The sequence below is a fragment of the Galeopterus variegatus genome, unplaced genomic scaffold, assembly GCF_000696425.1.
Source record: "Galeopterus variegatus unplaced genomic scaffold, G_variegatus-3.0.2 Scaffold16, whole genome shotgun sequence".
In the NCBI taxonomy this organism is placed as follows: Eukaryota; Metazoa; Chordata; class Mammalia; order Dermoptera; family Cynocephalidae; genus Galeopterus; species Galeopterus variegatus.
In genome coordinates this window covers 1,537,210-1,545,011 of record NW_007726127.1, presented here as the reverse complement: position 1 = coordinate 1,545,011, position 7,802 = coordinate 1,537,210, and the positions used below count along the sequence as shown (strand labels likewise).

The following is a 7,802-nucleotide window of genomic DNA, read 5'->3' as shown; positions in this document are numbered from 1 at the left end:
AAAAAAAAAAAAAAAAAAAAAAAAAAGAAAAAGAAATTTTTTAAAAATCAGATGTGGAAATAAAATCCAGGAGCAATGAGTGAAAGCCTCACTCCCTTCTTTCCTCATTCATAGGGGGCCTGTGGTGGTGACAAATAAGTCCTCACAGCATCTTCCCAGGTCCTCTGACATGGATTTTTCTTAAAGCCACTATTTTCTCTCATCAGAGACAGAGGGAACCAAGGGTGTCCAATTACCTGCATTACCCAACAGACTGCAGAAGAGCACTTGAAGGAATAGTGATCAGAAACCCTTAATTACAGTCCCAACATGACATCTCTTTCCTGAGAACACGAAGGGCATCTCTTTCCTCCCCGGCCTCCAGTGTAGCTTTGTGGAGGGCCTGGCAGAAAAGCACTCCCACTGGGAACAAGTCCCAGGTGACTGTTCACAGCGAAGACGTACTATGCTGCTATATGTTACTTATCCTCCCAACAACTTGAGACAAAATGGATTTCTCATTTCACTGACAAAGAAGCCTACGCTAGGGGAAGGTAACTATCATGTACAGATTAGCCAGCCAGGAAGTGGAAGAGTGGGGATTCAGACTGTGACATACCAAACTCTGTAGCCCATATTCTTTCCAATATATTGGTGCTTTCAAAACCTTCACATGTCACAACACACAGAGAAAATAATACTGTTATGGCACACTGGGGTAAATGAAGGAGGCTCCACCACCCTGGGCCACCCCAGGCTACTTCAAGAGATGAGGGCATTATTGTTTCTGGACCACGCCCAACCCATCCATGGCACTGGTTGTGAAGTCCTGCCACGTACTTGCTGCCTTGCAAAATGGTCCTCTTCAATCTCATTCAGCAAGTTGACAGTGGAAGGAGCCCATCTACCACCATTTCTCCCCGAGGTCAGGAGCTTCTTCCCTTGGCCAGGTCCTTTCCCAAAACTAACAATATAATACCATTCAGGGAACTGGTCAAGGATATTCCTTCCAGCTGTTCTAAAGGAGTCCTCAAATTACTAGCAGGCAGATGGCCTCAGTGGTGTGGCAGGACCGTGGACAGCGCCCACCAGGCCATTCTGGGAGCCAGCCTGGGTTGCCCAGCACAGGTACATCTGCTCTCCTTCCTTGAGATCCAAAGAAGAGAAGGTCCATGTTCTTAGTGAATACTCACCTGGCAGCACCTGCTGTAACCACCTCACCACATGACTGTTCACATCTCTTGCAAGGTAGCTTTAGCAAATAGCACTCCTGCCCTGTGTACAGCTGGTGTGGGATTTAAAACCACAGGAGTCCAGCAGTCTTATAATTAAAGAAAAATACAACCAGCAGGATTTTCAGGTGTAAAACAATTAATTCTATTTACAAGTGAAAAAATAAGTGGTAAATTAGTGATACACAGAACCCAGTAGAAATTCTAATTAAACCATTAATTAGAAATGATGAAGTAGAGCAGGAGGAAACTTATCTTCAAATGAAACACTGGGGTAGGCTCTGGAAGTCAGAGTGGCAGCTCAGTGGGACCTTGCAGCTACTGAGATGACCCCAGGGCCTGGGGCTGGCACATTAGCTCCTCTGGCTCTATGCATGTCTCACTCTCACTCCACAAGAGGCTACAGACAGGGCCTTATGCCTCAACTCCCAACTTGAGGAATCGGGTGGCCTAGGACTCACCAGACCCAGAATTATTCTCTAACAAAACATACCTGGTTCTGAACATAAGGATAATTCAATCCAGTAGTAATTTATATTGCATCTGAGCTTATATTCTCATGTGTGGGTTTTTTTTGTTTGTTTTTTTTTGTCTTTTTGTCTTTTTCCGTGTCCGGCAACGGATCGCAACCCTCGTGGGACCTTGCAGCTACTGAGATGACCCCAGGGCCTGGGGCTGGCACATTAGCTCCTCTGGCTCTATGCATGTCTCACTCTCACTCCACAAGAGGCTACAGACAGGGCCTTATGCCTCAACTCCCAACTTGAGGAATCGGGTGGCCTAGGACTCACCAGACCCAGAATTATTCTCTAACAAAACATACCTGGTTCTGAACATAAGGATAATTCAATCCAGTAGTAATTTATATTGCATCTGAGCTTATATTCTCATGTGTGGGTTTTTTTTGTTTGTTTTTTTTTGTCTTTTTGTCTTTTTCCGTGTCTGGCAACGGATCGCAACCCTCAGTGTTGCCCCCGTACCGGACCGGGGACCGGCAACGGGATTGCAACCCTCGGTGTTGCTCCCACGCCTCGCTCAGCCAGTGAGCGGGAACCGGTCTGTATGTGGGATCCGAACCCTCGGGCGGGAGCGCCGCCGCGCTTCCCAAGCGGCGCACTATCCAGTGCGCCACCAGGCCGGCCCTCTCATGTGTGTTTTTACACAGTGAATATCTAATTATATATTTTTAAATAACCAGATTTGCCAGTAGATGCTTACTGGCAAATTTTTTAAATGCTTTAATTTTTAAAAAATTACTAATGGGAGGAGGGGAAGAAAGAAAAGAATTATCAAAGGATAAAAAACAGCTGCCTATGGAGTAAGGGTTCTTGGGCAGTCCTCTTTGCCTGTTAAGGGTGGGGGAACATTAATGCTTACACCCCAGTATCCACTCTCACTCACTGGAACTGCCTCACTGAGACTGTGGGTGGGGGAGATGGCAGGCTAGACAGCATGGCCTGTTCCTCTCGGGATGGCAATTTCTCAGAGACATAAGAGACAGAGAAGCAGGAGGAATCAAACACCAGGTTTCCCAGAACAGCCAAGTACACAAGTGGCAGAGTCCCACGTGAGGGGGTGAGGAGAGTGGGTTCTCCCCTTTGAGCAACCCCTGCCAGCAGCAGCTGTAAATAACCTTGGAGTGTTAGCAGTTCTGCCTGGAGTCTGGAGCCTCATCAGAAACTGCTACAAATCCCTGACACACACTCTGTGGCAGAGAAACCTGACACACCAGAGTTCCCATCAGTGACTGGCTGTCCTTGATCGGGCAGATGCAGACATTCCTAGGGCAGCATCCAACCTGCTCTGACTCTTCACTCACTGCTCCAGGCACCAGCCCCTGGCTTGGGCAAATTTTAAGGTAATGAGGTCGGGGGTGGTAGAGGTCAAAAAGAGAAAGACAGGGGCAGGACAATAAAGTACCAAGATGGAACCTGAGATCTTTTTCTGGATTCCAACCCTCCTGGAACCAAACGCCATATTCCCCAAACCTTGGAAGTTTGGGTATATTCATTTTCTACCAATTTCCATTGTTAGAGGCCCATATTCCTCTTTCCCAGGGCACTAGCTTAAAGAACTGGACACACACTTAGACAACCTCATTTGGGCAAATGCCTAGGCCATCAGCAAATATTTAAGAACTAATTAACGTGGAAGCTCATCACTTAGTGGTAAGAACATGAAGTATGAAGTCTGACAGAACTGAGTTACAATTCTCAGACTGCCATTCACTTCCTGTGTGACCTTGACCAAATTATTTAACCTCCCTGAACCTCAAATTCCACATCTGTATACTGCAGATAGCAATATCTGTCTCCTGGGATTGTACTGAAGATTAAATGAGATGGTCTCTAAATAAAGCACTTAGCACAGCACAGAAGCCTCAGTTTAGAAACTGGATATTAATACTGCATGCCAAGTATGGTATGAGCTGCTAGAATCCAAAACTGTACCTGCCCCTCCGAAAAGCACACAAAGTAGGCATTTCCTCACAGATCACTGTCCCACTTGAGTTTGGGATATTGCTCTAGCAATTAGATCGACCCATGGTACTGTGCTTCTGATCTCTAGCAGCCTGGGACATCAGTCGGGGGAGGCTGGAATACGAGCTGATATGGCAGATTTTTTTCTCATCCTGGTGCTCCAGATGTTTGGTTGTGAGAACTTCTTGCAGCCCAGCCTGGGAGCAAGTGATAACTCAGACCTGATTCTAAGAAAAAAGCTCAAATCCATCTTCCCTTTAAACTGTTCTGCTGCTTATCTTAGCAGTTTTCAAGGGATTAATGATGAATTGTCCTGCTACGGCCAACCTGGATGGAAAGGAGTATGAGGGAGGGGAGGGTGCAAAGGCAAGAGGATCCTGCTTCCCCTGAGTCCTCTCATCTCTGCCTCCATCATCCTTGGAATTTGTTCCCAGATCCAATGTGGAGGGCACTGATTGCAGGTTGAATGGTGAATGCAATGCACACACATACACACAACACACACATGTGCACACACACTTCCAGTAGCAGATTGGAGTTCTTCTGGGTCAGCATGGCTTCTTTCGTGCTGCATCGGGGATCCCCTTATTTCCTTCACTCTTGAGGCACACACATCTTAGCACAACACACATCTTAGCTGGGAGCAAGGGGGAATATCTGGATCCTTCAGATATATTCAGGAAGTAGGAGACACGCCTCACTTTCCTCTCCAGGGAAAGCCAGCCTCCCTTCTCCTGAACAGTTCTCTTGCAGCTTCCAACTCTATCATGGATAGGACGGGTGGGGAGGGTGATGGCAAAACCTCATCAAAGAGAAGGGACCCCCGAAGTCCACCCTGCAGGTGCCATAGCTTGGAACCAGGCCACAGTCATGGACAATCCCAATGAGTAAAGGTCCATGCTGGAGTCTCACCCTGAAGCTATTGCATGTGGCCCTGGGACCCAGCAGACCCAGCACACCTGCACCCCACCCCGCAACAATAGCCTTGCTCTTACTTGGGCCTCTCCATCCAAAGTCTCATGGGAGAGACTTGACGGTTGGAAATAGGTCTCTTTGAAGCTGAGTTATGGGTCTTTCTTAATACATGTGAATACTTTCTTTTGTCTCCATACCCCTTCTCACACTCAGGAGCAGAGACAGGGAGAGAAAGAATCACCTCTGGCCCATACAGGAACGGGTGGTTCAGATCCCACATACAGACCGGTTCCCGCTCACTGGCTGAGCGAGGTGAGGGCGCAGCGCTGAGGGTTGCGATCCCGTTGCCGGTCCCGGTCCGGTACGGGCGCGACACTGAGGGTTGTGATCCGTTGCCGGACACAAAAAAAGACAAAAAGGAAAAAAAAAATAAGCCTGTGGAAAAGGTACTGTGGGCATCCCTGTTTCACAACTGAGCAAACAGAGGCTCCAGAGATGAAATGACCTGCCCAAGGTCACCCCACTGGCACATGGCAGAGCTCTGACCACATGGTCCAGTTTTAACCACAATCACTGGGCCTCCCCCCAGCCTCCCATCCAACAGCCCCACCCCCAGCCCCCAACCTGGCCCTGCTCACCTTCCCCATGGCGTCAGAGCTCTAGGACCCTTGCTCAGCACCCAGGCTGCCCTAGCCGTGTTTAGCTGGCTCTGAGGACTTGCCCACCTCTGGTCAGTGGTCCCCAAACACTTGGGGCTCAGGCATCCTACTCACAAGTCCTCCTAAAACTCCATTCAACTCACAGACAGCTGACACACGACTCTGCGTGTGACTCAGGCCAATAAACTCACTCCATGAGAGCTGGTGGGCACGATTTCCCTCCTACACTGAGTCACCCTCCAGGCTGAGCCGCAGGGATTTGCTAAGACTCAACCACCTACTTAGCCACAGCTACTCCATTAGAGAAAAAGCCGGCAGAGGAGCTAGCCTCCAATGGTCCCAATGGATGAGCCATGACCAAGCACAACCAGGTGTGACCTCACAGCTCTTCCTGCTCAGGTGATGGAGCCACCTCACCCCACCATGGGATAATGTGAGCACAGCGTGAGACACATGAAACCCCCTTGTTAACTGTGACACACTCTGACCTTGTTCTCCAGACATCAATCAGCACATCCAGCAAAGCCTTAACAGTTAGGATCTAACTAAAGTTTTGGTTGAATTTTTTTGGAGCCATTACAGGATTGTCTCAGTTCCTGGAAGTTCCTGTTAATGAGGGCTGTGTCCTCAAAAGAATCTTCCTTCTCTATAACACTCTCCTGTCTCCCAACCCAACCCCACCTACCTCGTGGTCACAGCTAAAAGGCAGCTCTGGTTAGAAATTTCCTAATCCCAAAGGCTCGTTAAAATCTTTCTCAAAAAAGAGAAAGAGGGGGCCGGCCTGTGGCTCACTCGGTAGAGTGCGGTGCTGATAACACCAAGGCCACGGGTTCGGATCCCATGTAGGGATGGCCGGTTCGCTCACTGCCTGAGCGTGGTGCTGACAACACCAAGTCAAGGGTTGAGATCCCGTTACCGGTCATCTTTTAAAAAAAAAAAAAAAAAAAAGAGAAAGAGGAATAAGATCAAATTATTATTTCTTTAAATAACAACAACAACAACAAAACTTGACAGCAACTAAGTCCTGTAAGGTGAGTGGCCTCGGTATTTCTGAACTTGGAGCCACAATAGGGCTGTTTGAGCTTTAAAAGGAAACATCAGGTTTCCTTCCAAGACGGCCGCGCCCCTGGGGGAGCGGCCCTCCCTGGAGCACCGGGAGCATCGCTTCAGAGCTCGGCGCGCACAGGTATAAACGTGGCAGAGGCCACTCCCCCTAAAGGGCGCCCCCTCCTGATCGGCTCCCCGCGCACGTCCCCTGTCTCTGCCATTCCGTTCCCAGATGCGTTCCCTCTGAGGGAGGAAGGACTCCCGCTAGCTCCGAGTTCAACGAGGACCAGCCCCAGGACTGGGAATTAAATATTCATCTCGGACGTAAGCGTTCTGCTTCTCTCGCCAATGTTACTGTCAAGGTCACGGGCCTGAGGAGGAGCTGCTGGGGCTGGGGTCCGCAGCCGCGCAGTAGCCTCCCTGCGGAATTGCGCCCTGGGCGCGCAGCTCCAGGCGGCGGGATCGCCCGGGCCGGCGGCTCCCCCGTCCTCCGCGGGCGCTTGCTTCTGCAGTTCTGCCCAATTACCTCTGGAGTTCTTGGGCCCTCCTGAGCACCAGAAGCTGAAGCCCGGTGTCCAACCCGTGCGTGAGCCGCTGGGCACCCCAATGTGCCCAAGGAGCGCGGCCCAGGGCTCCGTCGCCAGGCAACGGCGACTAGAGCGGCGGGAGGAGCCCGAGGCCAGCGCAGGGTCCGGCGAATACGGGCGCAGCGCCGCCTCGCACCTCGGTCCTTAGGCCTCCCTAGATGGGGCGGGGCCGGAACAGGCAAAGTTGCGGTGGCTGGCCGGGTAAAGGCAGGCGGGGCGCGGCCGGCGACTCACCTGTCCCGCGTGGGCTGTCGCGCTGACTCGGCCCTTGCACTCCGGCCGGGCAGCGGCGGTCCCCGACGGGTCCCAGACGCACAGCCCCTCCCACGGGCAGCCCGAGTCTGGCGGCGACAGGCCCCAGCCGGGACTGGGGGGTGGGGGGCCGGAGCTGCGCGCCGGCGCACGGACTCCGCTCGCTCCTAGCTCCCTCCCTCGCCGCCAGTCCCAACCCGGCTCCCGCCCGCCGCGCGCTCGGGCTTCGGAGGAGCGGCCGGTGGGCCCAGGTCCCGCGGCGGACGGAGCCCGTGGGGCTGCGAAAGCTGGAGCCGAGTGCCGCCCTCCCTGTGCCCTGGTGGCGCCGGTTCTGCGGAGCGGAACGGAGCTGGGCGGAGCGCGGCGCGCACTGTTCCCTCGTTTTCCGAAAGGCCACCCTGGCGGCGGGGCGCCGTGACGCAGGCTTGACTCACGCGCGGGCCCGCGTCAGTGCAAGGCTCTCGGGCCGCGAGCGAGGCTCTGATGGCCGACGCAAGCAGAGGGGGGTGGGAAGCCGGAGATGGGGCTCCTGGGGGGCACAGACTCTACAGGCCCCTAGTCAGGGGACGCTGACCCTGGAGCCCTCACCAGGGCTTCCGTCCTCAGGGAAATGGGGCCCCGATGGCCAAAGCCCTCCCGAGCCCTAGGCCT

At 52.4% G+C, this 7,802-nt stretch overlaps 1 protein-coding gene across 1 annotated transcript in view; it reads right to left on the bottom strand.

The window, feature by feature from the left end:
• The window catches only part of SLC6A17 (solute carrier family 6 (neutral amino acid transporter), member 17), a 46,719-nt gene extending 39,196 nt beyond the window's left edge, over positions 1 to 7,523 (bottom strand). The window contains exon 1 of the mRNA XM_008566705.1: positions 7,134 to 7,523. The gene's annotated coding sequence lies outside the window, so the exon portion shown is untranslated. The remainder of the gene's footprint in view (positions 1 to 7,133) is intronic.
• Positions 7,524 to 7,802: the final 279 nt, after the last annotated feature.